The 18,368-nt window shown below is 41.4% G+C and overlaps 2 long non-coding RNA genes across 7 annotated transcripts in view; one reads left to right on the forward strand and one right to left on the reverse strand.

Annotated features, from left to right (window-relative positions):
* The first annotated feature begins 1,496 nt into the window (after positions 1–1,496).
* Positions 1,497–9,912, forward strand: LOC146760549 (uncharacterized). Of its 2 annotated transcripts, XR_014947505.1 has the most exons (6): positions 1,497–1,605; positions 2,307–2,397; positions 4,989–5,070; positions 5,231–5,289; positions 6,861–6,971; positions 9,576–9,912. It is a non-coding gene; the product is annotated as an uncharacterized LOC146760549 (long non-coding RNA). The 2 variants fall into 2 exon arrangements; XR_014947506.1 differs by lacking the exon at positions 4,989–5,070.
* Positions 2,761–18,368, reverse strand: part of LOC107319239 (uncharacterized) — a 191,401-nt gene continuing 175,793 nt past the window's right edge. For 4 of the 5 annotated variants that reach the window (XR_001557698.3, XR_001557696.3, XR_014947503.1 and 1 more), the window contains one exon: positions 2,761–3,896. This is a non-coding gene — a long non-coding RNA (uncharacterized LOC107319239). Of the gene's footprint in view, positions 3,897–14,458; positions 14,548–18,368 lie in introns of all 5 variants that reach the window. The other variant, XR_001557697.3, reaches the window with a different exon arrangement.

Here is an 18,368-nt window from a genome sequence, read left to right on the forward strand (position 1 = left end):
TGCGGACAGATGGGGCAGTGCTGCATAAGCAGTTCCTAATATTTATTTATTTTAAGTCCAATCAAGTAAGAACTTGGAACTGTCAAAACCTGAAGGAGCCAGGGAAACAGGGATAAGCCGTAGTGCTGAGCCCAGACAAAAATCAGCTGAATCAAAATCAAGAGCAGCTTCAGCAGTTAAACTAAGCACAGTGCTTTATTAAGAACTGATAAATTGCCAGACATTACTTTTTACACTGGTGCTGTTATAAGAAGTTGCTACAATGTTCTGAAACAAGCCTAAACCACATAGGCTGTCATATATATATACTCTTGCCTGCTGTCTATACTTATCTTGCTTTACATACCCACAGACGATAATTGTATTAACCAGTAATTCTCTTGGGAGGCAGTTACATTAATTTTCTAGTAATTACTGTGTAAGGATTGATTCGTGTTACCTACAAACAAAGTATTCAGGAATCATTTGTTGCAGGGTGTCAGCGTGAGTCTTGATTCTGCCTTGTTGGTCTCTCCTGGTGTGCAGACATTCTTCTGCCTACTAGTCAACTGTGGGAGCATGCAGAGTTATCCCCAAAGGATTCCAATAAACCTTGCACATAAAAAGCAGATATATGCACCAACAGATGCTGGTGGTACAGTGTGCCTTAGGTGGGTGGTTTCTAGTTCACTGTTCTCTGCTACACAGTCATAATTTGTGCTGCTGCTTTTGTGCTGTTGTGTTGCAAGCCTCACTGGTGCAGTGGGTGATCTTTGCGGGATACGGAAGTCTGGCTAAGATAACAGAGATCTGAATAGCTTGTCAGAGCTTAGTAGGAGGTGGGATTTCTGTGCTTCAGGTGAGTATCTTTCCCTTCAAAGCAGAGTACTGGTTTTTGCATGGGCTGCAGCTGCACACTTGGTCTCAAATAGGGCATTCCTTAGTGGGGATGAACAGCAGCTGTTTCTGAGGAGCTTTCCTAAGCGGGGTCTTAATTCTGCCTTTGATGTCCAGAGAAGAACACTGCTTTTGCCTCACAGGATTCTCTGGAGAAAATAATAATCTAATAGCCATAATTAAGGGTCTGTCACACCAGAGACAGAGAGGAGTGAGAGACTGATTGTTATTCATTGCTGTGTTTATAGAACAGCTTATAGAGCTCTCACTGGAGATGAACTGAAAGCTATCACTCTGGGGACTGTTTTTGCACTACCTAAAGGTGAATAGCTGTACGTTATTTATTTTGACTTTCACAAAATCTGTTATAAAGAAGGCTCAGAAACCAAAGGTTGTATTCTTTCTTACTCAAGAGAAACATCCATTAGAATTAGTGAGTATTTTGATTGAATGAGGGTGGTGAAACTAATCCAGAGTGGATGTGTTTAAGAAAGAGAAATTATTATTCTAAAACCTGTGTGGTTAACTGAGAGGAAATGGAGTCTGTGGAAGCTGGTTGCTTTAAAAACAGCTGTCCCTCAAAGCTGTGGGCATGTTCTTTCCATGTTAAACTCTTCATCATTTCCCTGAGAGTGTCTCAGAAAGGAATGGAGCTGGATCTGTTGAGGAGGAGGAGAACGTGGCAGAGGATTGCTGTGATTGTCTCTGGATTCTGGTATGTCCTTTAAGGTAAGAAGACATACTAGAGATGTACATGTATGCATGCTATTGCTTGCATGATTCTGAATGGTAGAAATACTAGAACCTCTAATGTGTCTAGTTCCCTTGTGGGACCAAAACAGGAAATATCAAATCACTAAGTGGCAGAGAGAAGCTAAAATCATTGGCTGGAGGTAGGAGTGACAAACTGAGAAGCTCAACTGTGCATCTCAATTGTGGAGTGTGAGGTAATAATACCAGTGTAAACTGGTGGTAGAGTAATAGAGTTTTCAGTGACAGATTAAGTTGTTAAACCTTTCGGGAAGATGTGTTTGACTCAGGTATATTATGGGGATTAAGATGGAAGTGACTGAGTGAAAATGCATTGCAGGAGGTCAGACCAGAAAGTCTTCATGGTTCATTCAGCTCTTAACATCTTAAACTGAAACCTCTCTATGCTGGGGTTTGAATAGCACATCTCTGTAGCGCTGTAAACATCTCAAGTTCAAGGGGTGTTAAAGTTTTAAGTGAGGCTGAGATGTTGGCATCAAGTTGTGTTTTGCACTAGAGGACAACTGCCCTTATAATCCTTAATTGTGTGATGGAGAAGCCAAATAGTGGACATGAGCAGTGACAAGACAAGTGTCGTGGATGAAAAGGAGATTCAATGAATATTAAGAAACATCAAGCTGTCACTGAAGGATGGTTAATGTCTTTTGGCTTTCTTCCAGAGATGTGCAATTAAAGCCCTTGTGTAAATCCTACATAAGTGGGGGTCTGAGGGAGCAGGGAGTAAATGCTTCTTAATGAACTGGGACAAAGGTAAGTGTGATACTGGCAAAATGTTCACCCTGTCTGTCTAAAGCTCTTGTTTGATCCTTGATGAAATTTGAGTAATAAAGGAAAATAAAAAATAAACACCAGAAATTTAGGAGAAAAATAATCCATGAGAAACTTCTACTCCTGTCCTTTCTCTTCCTCCAATAAGACTCGTGGGATTTGTGTAAGCTGAGGAAATGTAAGTGTGGAAGTGGAAGTGGCTCCTGGAGCTGTAAGGTGCAATAGGATTAAGGGGCTGAAATTCTCTGGGATGAAGTAGCGTCACTTCTTTCTGAATTTAAACATCTGGTGAAGCTTGTCCTTTAGAGTGATAGATTGTTAGAACAAGAGACCAAAACAACATTGTTGAACTTTAGGCTATTTTAATGTTTTGCTTTTTAGGCAGAAGTTTCAGTCCTTAAAATTGTTTTAACTTTTTCTGCATGAAAAAAATAGAGCATTTCAATCCAACAGATCACATTAAAGAAGAAAACAGACAGTTACCCTAACCAAAATTCTTGTGATGTTTTGTGGAAACATGAAGTCCCTTTGGTGTTTGTAGTGTTTTGAGACTATCTTCTCACCTATGTAGAACACTTTGTTACTTCCCAGTTCTGCCTTACAGGTTCATAGTTTGGTGTGATTTACAGTTGTCACATGATTAGCTGAAGACCATAGCAATTAAGTCGTGGTTTATTATCATATTCTAAATACTAAACAGACAATGTTCTCAGAGATTTGACAGCCCTCCTGCAGACAGCATGCTGCATTTGGTGTGTATTTAAGCTATCAGTATTTCTATGAAGACACAGCTCATTAATTATTACTTTATTGATGCTCAATTGATGTCTTATTAAATAGAAACCATGTTTGGGAATAATAATTTAATGGGACGAGTCAGATGACAATCCTCCAGATAGTTTGTAATGAAGCTTCACATTATCGATAATTCTAAGCTCATAAATTACTAAGGATGGAAAAAAAAGGCAATGATTCTAAAATAAGCAATGAAAATGTTAAGTGGTGCTAAACTGACACACAGTGGGACAGGACTTCTGTGTGATAACGAGTGTTTGGCACTAAGTCATGCAAGTCAGAATCACTTCAATGGTTCCTGCTCTTACCAAAACATTTAATGTTGAAGCAGGTATGTATGCCATTATTATGCTGCACCATTCTGTTCACAGACATTTTGCCTTGCCTGGGAAAACTGTTAATTTAATGCACTCAGCTGACCCTGGAGGCGCTGAGATGACATGGCAGCAGCAGTCTAGAGTGCTGCAATATATCCTGCTGTTAACAGCTGGGGAGACTGCACTTTCCTAGACAGTTGTCTGAGAACTCTTTAGAGAGGGGAGAAAGCTGGCTCTTTGACCACTCTGTGTCAAGGAGGATACATCCTGTCCCTTAGCATCTTTCCTCTTTTCCATGGAAGGTGTTTCCCAGTCGCTCCTCTGATTTTTTTCTCGAAGATTTAGCAATGAAAACCATTGGTCTCCTTCCTACAAGAAAGAAACAAAGGAGTAAAAACCGTTAGGTAAGAAAAGAAGGAATATACAGAAGCAGAAAATTGTATTTGGAAAGGTTCTATTCTTAGGAGAAAAGAGGTAACATATTGTGGAACAAATGGACAGACCAAAGTCCAGTTAAGTATTCGTTATCTTTATTTTCTACTCACTCAGAATTGTAGAAGTTCAGCATTTCTTAAAGTACTGCCCTTAATTTAAGGAAGTCACACAGCAGGTCAGTGTATGTGAAGGAGATTAGTAATGAAAATTAACCTCCTGGTATTTCTGTTAGTGGAAGTCAGGGATGCACAGAATTCAGGAAATGTGGCCCCACTGACATAGTGCCACATATAAGCAGCGGTGATGCAAGCATTTAAATATGGATTTTAGGGAAAAAAAAGTTCATTTTTTTAGCACATGAACAATGAGGTGGCTTAATCAATAGCTTCCATCTTCACCAAAAACTCTATTCCAGGGATTTGATGAATATTGTGTGGCTGAAGGGTTGCAAGCTGGAAATTTGGCTCAACATATAATGTTCAGGGGGGAAAAAAACCACACACAAATCAACACAAATATGCTGTTTTTCTGATGAAAGACCTTGGTTGCTAGGAAGAGTGTATTCAAGTGTTAGCTTATGTTTTTCAGCGTGGTGTAATGGCTGACACTTTGCCCTTCAAATAATGTTTTCTTAAGTAATGAAGCTACAACCTCAATGAAGAAATGGCACTAATCCCATTTCCTCAAAAACTGAGAATTATGACCTCTCTGTAATTAAAAAGTTATCTTTCAAACATAAAATCTACTGGCTAATACATTGTTGATATATTTTCATAATTACAGACTTTTGAAATCAAGTTGATGTTGGAAAGAGAAAATGCTGATTCTGCACATGCAGAAAGTGTATTGATCCCATTTGAATCATATTTGTTTATTTATTTTTTCCCCCTGATGCCCAGTGTGGTTTGGTGGAAGTGTTGGCAAGTTCCTGTCCATGCAGTTGCTGATGCTTTACAGGGAGGGGGATATATTAAGCAATTGCTTGAGTCAGGAAATGCCTGTTCATCCTTCATCTGCCTCACACAGGTTGGACTTGGAAGAAGGCCCTGCCCTGCCCTCATCTTGACATTGCACGCTGCTCAGCTTACTCGTGACCTATATCAGCACAGTAAGAAACCCTTCCCATGTGCTGTTTGCTGCCATGGCTGTAGGAGCACTAAGAAAGACAAATAAATGCTACTTTCTAGCTTCAGAATGAGAAGTCTCGGGGCTACTTTCATGCTTGGGGTTTGTCTTTTTGCTATCAAATATACTTCATTTTCTTGCAGAACAATAAACATAAATGACTTCAAACATGGCTGCTTCTTCAGCAGCAATGCAGACAAAGGTGGGTTTGTAATTGCAAGAATGTATCTGTCTATGTAAGAACTGAAAGGTGCAAATAGGCATTTAGGTTGTTTGGTGCTCTATGTACCTCTGGTGTGTGTGACATAAAACTGGGAACAGGGAACGTAGCAAACATCCTGCAGTCTCTGGAGGCACTTAGGAATTCATGGTTGAGCATTTGCCCTTGTCTCCTTGTCTGTTACTGAGTGTCTGTCATTCAAAGTTACAGATATTGCGGTGAAGTAGAGAATAACACTGTGTTTGGTGATCAAAGTGAAGGGAGAAACAAAAGGCCAGTAACACAAGACAGTTATTAAGAGTTAAGTTACATAATTTGTCAAGGTGTACCTTCTAAGTTAGATACAGGCAGAATTTTACCTTAGTGCAGCAATATTCCCTTAGTGATTCCAGTATGGTCTTGGCAGCTTTTGGCTAACAAATATGGATAATTTAATGTTTGTGGTATGAGCTATGTTTAAATGATACAAATAAACAACACAGTGAATTAGTAACCCTTGAGAGTGGTCAGAAACGCTGGGATTGGTAGTATCTAATGGTCGGAACTGTTTGCATTAGATCTGTGGCTTGATCGTGAAGCTTGTGCTGTAGGTCAGTCACAGCCAGAAGTGTAAAGCTCAACAGCAGACTGAGCACAGTAACAAATACTACAGCTCAAGGGTCACATGTCCCAGCTCATAGTGATGTAACTGGAAAAAATACCTACTGCCTTCCTTGGGAGTCTGAGCTGCCTGTGAAAGGAAGCATGTTAAGAGTTTAACCTGGAGCTTGTTGCCCACCTTTATTTACCCATCTTACCCAGTCCCATTCAATTAATTACCAACATAATTTAATTTAAAGCTATAATATATTCCAATACAATTCTACGGTGGTACAGCTGTATTTCGAATGCTGTGTTTTAGTTCAAAAGTGGAAATAAATAGAGAAATAAAATGTCAAACCTGAGAGTGCCAACATTCTACAGGGGAATGTCATTTAATTTAAATTTTCTGAGAGGTGAATGTTAAGTTGGGTATTGTCTGTATCACAGTAGCTTGTCAATGAAAGCATGCATGTCTTAATGCTTCCTGACTAGCTTTTGTTAGTGCAACAGGAGTCCCAGAATCTGGCAGGACTGTTACCCATCTGTAGAGATGACAGTCTTGTGGAATGAGCACTCTGCAGAAATTTACCCGAAGTCCAAAGAAAATGATGTTTTCCTGGGCACCTCGGCATCTTGATTCTTAGCCAGCACAATTTACCATTGAAACCAGTCTGAATGTGCCTCTTGCTTTAGTATCTCCTTGATGGAAAGAGGTGTATGTATGTACACAAGCCTGAGCATCTGGCAACCTCACACCCTGCCAAAGGTTCCTGTGCTAGGAACCTTTGCCATGGCTGTTTTTTTTTCATGAGGAGGTTCTTTCTTGTTGTGACAGCTGTGTAGAACCTGAATGTTCTCCTCTTTCATCATCTCAGAGCAACTTTATCTCTGGTTGAGTTTAGAATCCACCAATGATTATGTGATAGGTACAAGGTAAAGATTTCAAAGCTATATTAATGACATTTTCTTAGGTGTCTTCACCACTCTTCAACACCAGTCTGTTGTGAATCAGTCAGAGAAGGAACAGAATCCACCACAGCCTGTGAGTAGTATGAAATTTCAACTGGATGACCACGTAAGAGGTTTGTGAGACTGCCAGTATTTTTATTATTTATTTTTTTTTTAATATTTATTCAGAGTTAATAGAGCAATAAGATGGAATTTAAGCTTTAGTGCAATGGGTTGAGGCTCTTCAGTCAATCAAATTATAGTTCAATCAGTTCGTTTTAATCACTTCTCTGGAGAGAAGTAAACCCCTACGTTGAAGAATATGCAGCCATTTTATTGACGGAAAGTTTAATTGTTTTCATTTTTCCTTACTGTCTGTAACACACTAGACTTTTAATCAGTGGGAACTGAAGTTATAATGAAGTAAAGTCCACTTTCCACAGTTCACAACTAGCTGAAAATAATTGGGTTGAGACTCCCATCCAGACAGTGTAATGCCTCTGGCATTTTCCTGAAAACTACACTTAATTGCTTTGCTGATGTTGTTAAGTGGTCCTGAGGGGGATGAAGTAGTAAAGCTGCCCACATATGCAGAGAAACAATACACAAAAAAAATGTCTTACAAGGTCCTTAAAGGAGGACCAACTGGTGACTAAAAGAAAATACATGGCCCTTTTTCTTCCTTTCTATACCAGTGAGAGAACACAGGGTGATAAACTAAACCATGGAAATTCTATGTATTCTGATGATATTTTTTTACTTAAAAACAGAAAGCTTGGGACTTCAAGTACAAAAAACACCATGTGAATTGCAGGTTTGATTGAAAGAGTTGGCATTTTTACACTGAATGCCAGTTAGCTTGCTGCCTGCCTTTAGCACTGTGAGTTGAGCAGTGGTCCTCATGTCCCTACAGGGGGAGGGCAGCTTGCTTGCTGTGCTCCAGTGTGGTGGGATGTGAGCCAGCTGTGAGCTGGAAGCCTTGTCCAGGCATCAGTGGGACCAGCAAAGGTACTGGATTAGACTCAGAAAAGGGCCACAGGAAGAAGAATGCTTTGGAAACTTTCCTAATTTAGTGCAGTCATGGGGAAACACTCCTCAGATGATTGGTGTTTGAGGTCTACAATGATGAATGAACTGCTAGACTCAGGCACATCCCAGTGGAGAAGAATGTTACTATTTAATAGAGAAAAATACTTATTTAGGACAAGTGAATTAAGTGGTGGGAAAAGGGAGTTCAATTGCGCTAATTTAGTTTTATGCAGATGTTTGGGTTTTTTTTTTAAAATGAATTGTTTGTTTATATGTGCTGGCACAGCACTCTGTCAACAGCCTGGCCTTCCTCAGCTGCTGTCTGTGTAAATTTCAGTATGGCCTTTGCTGATTTTATTGTTGCTTCTGAAATGGCTCTGAATTGTGGCTCTGAACTGAGCAACTGCCTCTGCCCCCCATCCCAACCCCAAGAATGCAAACGTTAGAATCACGAGGGATTCTGTGTCAGTTTCCAAGTTGGTACTTAAGATTATGGCCTGCAAAGTGCCCTGGAACCTTTTTCTACTGGGATATCCTCAAGTTCTGGCAGGACTGGAATAATACTTCAGTATCCAGCCCTGTCTTAACCTGACTGAGCTCCACAATAGGCTTTAATACCCAGTTTTCCTATAACAAAACAGTAACCTTCCATACACTGTGAAACAGCAAGCCATATGCCAACGATCTCAAGCTGTCAGTTTGGAGAGTAGCCCTGGGAATAGCCTGTTGTGTCTAATTGAGTCTATTTGCCTGCCTCTGGGAGAACAGCTCAATAGCAGCAGTGGTTATGCTCTGCTGTTTGTGGAGTCCCATTGTGAGGTGAGGGGCAGGGTATGGAATGGTTGTAGCAAATGAGGCCTATATTGTGAAAAGCCAAAAGACTTACCTTGGATTCTGCACAATCTTTTAGAATCAGTAAGAATATAAAACCCCAAGCTAAATCTTTGTTTGCCTGTTTTTCTTGTAACTGCTCACATGGAATGATGTGATTTTCATGGTTGTCATCAAGACCAGCATACACAGTTGTGGAAACATGTCAGACACCATATGTCAGTAATATGCCTTTGAAATGTTGGTGACTGAATAATTTTTTGAGTAGCTGAATGGCATATGTTTAAATGTAAACAGCTGTTCTGTGTTTGTACTGTCTGTATTCTGTATATTTTATTTGTTAAAACTGAATGAAACCCAGGAAAATAATCCATTTTTAAGGAAATGCAGCTTTTGTGTTATTTCAACGTGTGGCCAGTGAGAAAGGCATTTAAAAAGAACATTTTGATCTTTCCATAACCAGAACAAACAAATGTTTTCATGTTAGATAAAATAATTTGACTGTTAAGGAAGAAGATTGCTTTGGTGGTGTTAGGCAGGTTCTGTTATGCATAGATTTACTTTTCAGGTAAGTCCATGTAAGAGCAGTACATTCAACAATGATGACAGTAAGTTGGTTTTATCCAGAAACTCTTCTGATGCATTTGAAGAACTTGCAGTGTAATTAATGACTTAATAAAGAAATGAAATAATGTGCTTGTTAGGCTATTTATTATACATGGATGAAGCTGAAGAACCGTTGTCACAACAAAGGGATTCGAAAGCAGTTATTACAACTCATCAATCAAATAAGCCACTGGAGTACCATTCACGGTGCTATAACCAGCCTAAAAGGCACAGTTTGATTTGAAGTAATGAACAGTTTCTTACCATTACAGGAGAATGACGAGAGACATTATGAACCAGCTGGGAACACCTGGAGAGTTTAGAGCTGAGTTTTCTAATGCTAAAGTGGAAAGGAGCTTGTAAGATGTTACAAAAGGAGTGACTGTTGACTGTGAACTTACCTGCATGGTGACAAGAAGAGGCTATTGAAAGAAGCAACCAACACTGAAAATTGCTTATTCCTTCAGTGACTCCTTTTCTAAGCACGTGATCTCACTTTCCATAGGCATATTTTAAGAAAAGACCCCAACAATACCAAAAACAACCAGCAACCAATAAAACCATGACAGGTTGTGTGGTGTTAGTGCCACTGACTTGTTCAGCCAGAAAGGAAACAAATTCAAAATAATGATTTTTTTCAAAGCTCTGATTGCAGCAACTGTGATGGTAAACTTTAAACCTTATGCCTGGACAGCAGGAATACGTGGCACTTTCAGATATTTATTAAATAAAACCAATGAGCAAAGAAAAGCATAAAAAGGAACAAAAAACAACCACGCCACAAAACACAAACCTCTGCTACAGTAACTGCGAATGTTCTCAGAATGGACCTGAGATTATCTTTGATGTTCATACAGTATAATTTCACTACTTAAATGGGTTCATTCTCAGAGATTATTGCTTGCCTGGAAAGAAATTAGGTACAGTTTCAAAGTGCAGTTGTTATGAGTTTGTTTATATGTATGCTTGTTGTTAAGGCACTGAATCATGTTACAGTCTCTTTGTAGGCAGCAGGAATGCTGCGACTTCAAACATCCAGAATTTTCCATTACGCACTAAGATCTAATTAAAACTGAACAGGGATTTCATATTTCATATTTAGTCGATTATAAAGATTTACATGAATTAATATATTATTATTTACTATGAGTATTATATAGGGATTTTAAACCCCCCTTTTTATAGCTTGATTACTATAAAACTCACTCAACTTGTTCAGTGTGACTTCTAAGTTTTGTCGTAGTTGCTTTAACTTAGGCGTTATCTTATAGGAGAATAAGCTGCATTGTTTGTCTCAGATGCATCTTACAAATAGTTACAATTGCATCTTTTCTTAAAAAGACAAAGAATATTTTTGCAGATGTCTCTAATTTTCAGTACTGTGTTGAGAGCTCACACTTCAAAAAGCTCAAGTGTTTTTCCGTATAGTTTGGGCTCCAGCCTTCTAAGAGACCTTGGCTTTGTAACATCCCCCCAAAAAAAGTTTTCTCCCATTTCTTCACTCTCTGGAGCTGGTCAAAGCAAGCCCTGTCTTGCCTACAGGATTCATTATTGTGTTATAGCTCTTTACAGATTTTCATGGTTGCCCTTGGAGAGTCTGTATTTCTACTTCAAAATGATTCTACCATAGGAAAAGTTTATCTAGAAAGATGCCTGGAAAACAATGAGGCCATCAGGGAATTTATTTTAAATCTAACTAAGAGTTATCAGAGGGATATGTTAAGCTTGCTGCATTCTTTCAATCTTTTGTTTGAGTATTACATTATCCAGTTCCTTGCCCTGTGAGAAGTTAAAACAGTTGGGTTAGTGCAAAGCACAGTTATCAAGCATGACAAATGCAACTCAGAAATCAAACTAGGTTTTGGAGTACAGAGCTACTGATCATTCACTTTATCACTCAAGCAGATGTCGCCAAAGGTGAGGAGGAATGCAGCAATTTTTTCTTGTCTTGAATTTTTTAACTTGGCTGCCAAATCATGAACCATCTGAATAGCCAGACACTGCACAACCACTGGTTAAATGCTTTTCAAACCTGTCTTCTGCCTCAGGGCTATCAGATGTGCAGCTGAGGTAAAGACTTTTTCCATTATCAGGGAAGATAATTTCAAAGATAATTCCAGGGTTGATTCGGCCTTCGGATTACTACCCACTTTTAATAATTCAGGCTGGCGGCGAGGAAGTTGATAAGGAAAGCCTGAGGTCTATCAAGAAAGACTTCAGGGGAATGGGGTGAATACTTGAAGGAGCTGGGGTGCAGGTGGTCTTTTCTTCTACGCCTGTGGTGTCAGGGAAAGGTACAGGGAGGATCCAAAAAACCCAGCTCTTAAATAGACGGCTTAAGAGCTGGTGCAGATGCAAGAATTTTGGCTTTTTTGACCATGGGGCAATTTACACTGCACCTGGCAATGATGGCTGCTGATGCAAGAAGCCTGTCCCTGAGGGGTAAGAGGATCTTAGCTAAAGAATTAGCGGGACTCATTGATAGGTCTTTAAACTAGGAACGAAGGAGGAAGGGGGCAAAATAAGGGCTACTGGGGTTGAACGGGTCATTTGAGGGATTGTACCAAACTCCGTGGGCAATGACAGCAGAGTGTAAAGGGAGGGAGTAGGGCAGGGGGATGCTGGGGATGCTGCTGTTCTAGCAGATCCTAGATCCCTTATAAAGGTGGCGAGACAGATAGTCCGGCTGAAGTGCCTTTATACTAATGCATGCAGCCTGAATAACAAGCAGGAGGAACTGGAAACTGTGATGCACTTGGGAAGTTATGACATTGTTGCTATCACAGAAACATGGTGGGATGACTCCCACAATTGGGATACTGCCATCGGCGGCTATAGACTCTTTAGGAGAGACAGGCGAGGTAGGAAGGGTGGGGGAGTTGCTCTCTATGTCAGAGATTGGATAAACTGTGAGGAGCTCCCTATGAGAAACAGTCATAGGGAACAGGTTGAGAGCCTGTGGGTTAGGATTAGAGATGAGACTAATAAAGGTCAGCTGGTATTAGGGGTCACCTGATCAAGGGGAGGCTGTTGACGAGGCTTTCTTGCTCCAGATGCGTGAGACGTCTGACTCACGGGCTCTTGTCCTGGTGGGGGACTTCAACCATCCGGACATCTGTTGGGAAAACCACACGGCGAGCTGCAAGAGCTCCAGAAGGCTCTTGAAATCCATTGATGATAGCTTTCTGGTTCAGGTATTGGACAGACCGACCAGAGGTGAAGCGTTGCCGGACCTGCTGCTCACCAATGCTGAGGAGATCATCAAAGGCGTCAAGGTTGGAGGCTGCCTGGGCTCCAGCGATCATGCCCTGGTTGAGTTTGTGATCTCAAGCGATGTGGGCCTGGCAAAGAGCAGGATCAGGACACTGAACTTTAGAAGAGCAGACTTCAAGCTACTCAATGGAATGCTGGCCAAGATCCCCTGGCGCGCTGCCCTCAAAGATAAGGACGTTGAGGAGAGCTGGCTGCTCTTCAAGGATGCCCTCCTGGAAGCAAAAGATGTCTCCATTCCCCTGAATAAGAAAGTGGGCAGGTGAGGTAGGAAACCGGCATGGCTCAGCAAGGACCTGCTGAGAGAACTGAGGGTGAAGAAAGGGGTGTACAGGCTCTGGAAACAAGGCTGTGTCACCTGGGAAGAATACAGGGATGCTGTCCGGACTTGCAGACGTGGAATCAGGGAAGCCAAGGCGCAGGCAGAACTGAACTTGGCGAGGGACGTGAAAAACAATAAGAAAACCTTCTACAGGTACATTGGCCAGAAGAGACAGGCCAAAACAGGTGTACCTACTTTGGTAAATTTAGAAGGAGAACTGGCTTCAACAGATGAAGAGAAAGCTGAGGTGCTGAATGAGTTCTTCACCTCAGTCTTCACTGGTGGCCAGAATTCTAGTCTTTTCCATGTCCCTAAGCCCTGCATCCCCAAACCTCTATGTAGGGACCAAGGATGTAAATCCCTCCCCACTGTAAGGACAGAGCAAGCCCGAGAGTGCCCCCTTAGACTGAATGAGTACAAGTCTATGGGGCCAGATGGCGTGCATCCCAGGGTCCTGAAGGAGCTGGCTGAGGTGGTTGCCGAGCCGCTCTCCATCATATTTGAGAAGTCATGGCTGTCAGGTGAGGTCCCAGACAATTGGAGGAAGGGTCATGTCACTCCCATATACAAGAAGGGGAGCAGGGAGGACCCAGGGAACAGGCCGGTGAGTCTCACCTACGTGCCTGGGAAGACGATGGAACAGATCCTCCTGGACAACATGCTCTATCACATAAGGAATGAGCATGTGATCCGAGACAGCCAGCACAGCTTCACCAGGGGAAGGTCATGCTTAACTAATCTTGTGGCCTTCTATGATGGAGTTTCAGTGTTGGTGGACGAAGGGAAGGCGACTGATGTCATTTACCTGGACCTGAGCAAGGCCTTTGACATGGTCCCCCATCACATCCTCATCTCCAAATTGGAGGGAAGTGGATTTGATGGGTAGACAACTCGATGGATAAGCAATTGGTTGAAAGGCCGCAGACAGAGGGTGGCGGTCAATGGCTCTATGTCCAGGCGGAGGCCGGTAACGATGTCCCCCAAGGGTCTGTCTTGGGACCAGTGCTCTTTAACATCTTTATTAATGACATCGATGAGGGAATTGAGTGCACCCTCAGCAAGTTTGCTGACGACACCAAGCTGAGTGGTGCGGTCGATACGGTGGAAGGAAGGGATGTGGCTAACCATATACTCCAGCTACCTTTTAATCAGTGGGAATTTGTTTACAGGAGAGCTCTCCTATTCCACTTACCAGGCTATCCAATTATCTTCTGGTATCTAAGAGGCATTCTGCAAAGAACTGGACACAGACCCCAGGTCTCTAGTTGGTCACAGTCATGACTTCCAGAGCTCAATGCATTTCTTGCTCTTGTACCGAGATTTAAGGAAAGAGCACTGTACTTTTAACAGATAGGAAATCAATGTATGCTTTCCAGATACATGGCACCAATGGTTAAAAAAAAAGTCAGGAGAACAGCACCTACCTCTCCCAAAAGACATAATGCATAATTTCCTACAGGTATCCTTGTGCATGCATCATATATATATCTCTACTGTGATTCCACATATCTCCAATATTACAATGCATCCAAAATAAGGCGCTGGAAAATTATTCTTGTGTACCTTACAAAGCAATGGAGGATTGACCTTCTGGAATACTGAGGGCACATTTCCATCCGTGTAGCTGCTGTAGCTCTGTATGAGCACAGATCCTGTGTGTAAATGAACAATCAGACAGCAAGGTTGGCATATAGAAAGAAAAGGGGTTTGGGAGGGAGAACTTCTGTCATTGAGGAGCGACTGTCTGAGAACGGCTCCTACACAAGACTGTAACAATGTAAGGAGGTGCATTTCAGAGTAGAAATATGAACCCTAATAATATTTTTTTACTTACCAACATAATCTCATTTTAAGAATTCTTGTGTTTGCCTCCTTCCAAAACAACTGTGCTATCTGGGTAAGATTTTTAGGTTATAAACAACAAATAAATATCAGAAAGTGGAACTGTACATAAACAGGACATAACTTTATTATTTCCCCCTTTCTTCCCTTCCCCTCCCCCTCAGTACTATCATAGCCACACATTTTCCTGTAAAGAGTAACCATCACTGACCCCATGGTCAATTACTAACAAAATCTCTCAGAAAACCCTACTTAATAGGGAGAAACATGAAAACCTCAAGAAACAAAGGTATTTGATTTCCAAACAGAATGCCTATTTAAGACCAAACCTCATTAGGGACGAGTCCTCCAGGCAAACATCCTCTCATTATTTATTGTCATGGTTTACTGCAGATTCCTCCGTGTAATTCACAGTTGGCTTTTAAATAAATCTCTCTGTATGGTAAATGTGATATTCCTTCATTTAAGCAGCAGGGTTAGCTTAAAACTGAGCGAGACCAGAAGTTCATATTTTAAAACTCATAAACAGCTTAGAGCATGACAGTAATGCACTGACAGGAAGAAAAAGTATGACTGACAACATATGGTTGAAAGGTAAGGTAACTGTGGTTATACAACATGAAAGTCAGACTGCAAAGCAAAAGCAATTAACAAACAAGTGATGACAATGAAGAACTACTTATAGTGAGGAACTTCTCTATGGTGGAAGTATGGTTCTGTGTTCTACTCAACAGTTAAGGACTTAAAGCCCTGGATTTAAAGCTCAGCATCCTATTCTCAGTCCTGATTTCTAAAGGATGTGCCTCCGGTGGCGCAAATTTGCACTTTGCAACACTGGAGGCCCAGGTTCGAATCCCCCCTGTGGTGCAAATGGTAGAAGTGCCACTCTGCTACACAGAGGCTCGAATCCCGGGGGTTGGACTCGATGATCTCTAAGGTCCCTTCCAACTCGCACAACACTGTGATACTGTGATCAACTGGGCCCAAGAGTCTCAAAAGTTCTGAGGTACTCTGATCTGTTGGTCAAATTGGTCCATGGCTCCTACAGCTCAAGTGAGCATCTGGAAATGGGCAAGAGACAGCTGAAGGCTGGAAAGCTGCTCTTTCTCATAGGGCATACTGTGGTTTTCTTGCTTACATTAACCAGAAGATGAAAGTCTGTGAGATCTCCCTCCATATTTTAATCACATCAAAGGGTTAACTATGATTTTGCCTAAGATGAAGCGCATGACCATGATTTCTATTTCTCACCGCAATAAAATGCTGAGAATGGTTAAAGGAGCCCAGAGTACCTCACTAATTTGCATCACTGATTAGGACGGGGTGAAGTTCTCTTCAAGGAGAAAGTAAGTTGTCTGTTGTGATCCATTTTTCTCCTGTAGCTAAAAATTCTTGGGCTGATTCAGCACCTGGGCTGATGAGTTGGCCCCTGGAAGCACTCACCGTGGTTGCTCTTGAGGAAGCTGGAGGGGCAGCACAGAGGAAAGTTTCTCTCCTCACCAGAGGACACGCACACAGACCAATGCTTGCCAGGACAATGCCTCCTCCATCCCTTACTTGGCTCAGAGCACAGCTTCTACCACTACTCATTAAAAAATCCCATCTCTTAAAATTCATATTTATCACTTTGCAAAACATTTTCTTAAACAAACAGAAAGCTGATCAGGATAAATAACAGAAGAAGTGAAAACAGTTGTTTTTATCTCAGTGTGAATGAAGACATTAATGTAAACAGATTGCCTTTTTTAGTACACCTATTACAGTGTCACACCCATTCTCTGCTGAATGCATACCTACCAGCTGGGGGGGCGGGGGGGGGAGGTGTAATAAAACCCCTAGTTTATTAAGCATTTTTTCTATTCTGCTATGTCAGTCCAAATTCACTGTGAATGCAAGAATGATGGAATTGTTCAATATATTGTGTGCAGAAGGTTATGACCTCTGCAGTCAGCCCCTGAAACACCACTGTCTTTTTACTTCTGGGGTAGCTGAAATGAATTACAAGGCAGAGTTGTAAAGCCATAACATTTTACTAAAGCTGAGACATCTGAATATGCAGTATTTAGGCACTTTTGTCTTCTCTCTCGTTCCCAATTTACTTACAGTCCATGCAAGATGTCAAAGATGAAAGCTGTTTCTACTGATTATCTTATTTTGAGCTAGGTCTCATTTGAACAACATCTCAAATGGGTGCCTTTCGCATATAATAAAAATGGCACTACTTTTTCATCCTTTTGTGTACACACGTGGAAAGAGACATCTTAAAATTGTTATTATATCATCAAGTAGAAAGACCTGAGTATGATTGGTTTTAATGCTGTGGAGGATATACCACACTGTGCCACTCTTGTAACCCAGCCTCACAAACAGATGAATGCTTAGTGTTTGAAAGGGACAGAAGGAATATTGTCAATGAAAATCAAAGACAAGTAAAACCCCACCTGCCCTCTGCACATGAAGATAGGTCTTCTGTTAGTGCACAGACTGACCCAGACACATTGGAACACCTACTTTAAAGTTATCATCATCCTTCTGCATTTCCCCATTAATTAAACACAGGCAAGAGCTCCAGTCAATCAGTTATTCTTTTTCCACACACAAGTGGCTATACAGCACCAGAAAGACACTCAAAAGATAACTGACAAACTGAAATTCAAGTTGCTGGAATTAGTGATTGCTGGCTGTTATCCAGTATTTTAACACCAAAATTTTAATAAAGCTTCTGTACATGTGCCCATGGTGTCAATGTTCAGCAGATTCCTCTGTTAACGCAACAGGTCTAACCTAGGGAACTTGAAGACTTTCCAGGCAAAATCCTCCAAACAGATGCAACTTAAATAATCTTTTGAAAAATAAAACCCTGTTTCTCCATACCTCAATGGTACAGGCCTTGAGGAAAATGCAAACAGAGCAAAAGGCCCAAAAGCCCAATCTTATCCTCAACATGCTCAGGGAAAAGCACTCTGCCTCCTAGCTGGGGAACCACCAGGTTGTCCCACTCACAAAACGTTCTCTTTGTTCTCTACAGGAATCACCTTGCATTGCTGATAACTCACTTCTTTCCAAGAGTTTCAGGTTTAGGATTCCTTTTGATGCTAGATCCACTGCTGGGAACTGTAAACCAGTCTAACTTTGGTGAAGCTGCAATTATTTCCTATTGACAGCTATTCCGTTGTTTCCCCTAGAACTCTTATTTATGTCACTGTTTCATTTTGGATAGGTTTCCCCCTTGGTCCCTTCTGATTTCAATCATGCCATTCAGGAAAGCTGCAAATCAGATAGCCTGAGAAGCATACGGTATTTTGATAGAGAGAACGAGGAAATCTTGTATATCTTATAAAATACATGACTGAAATCTCATCAGCTACACCAGCGATCCTTTGTCAGCTCTACCCCCACCTGTGCTTTTGCTACTGGAGTGGCAGCTGCAGTGGGAGTCACAAGAGCACAGAAACAGTCTGGTGCAGGGCTGAGGGGTGCCTTGCTCTGCACGTGTGTTGGCACTGATGTGCCTGAGGATTTCAGCTGCTCCAGTGCATTTAACTGTTACACCAGCAGCTTAGTCTGGTAATGGTAACCTAAGCTACGAGCAGCAGGGAGGTATTTGTGCTGTGCTTTGCTTAGAGAAGCA

Source organism: Coturnix japonica, chromosome 6 (assembly GCF_054131305.1).
Source record: "Coturnix japonica strain WE chromosome 6, WE-NBRP24, whole genome shotgun sequence".
Taxonomy (NCBI): Eukaryota; Metazoa; Chordata; class Aves; order Galliformes; family Phasianidae; genus Coturnix; species Coturnix japonica.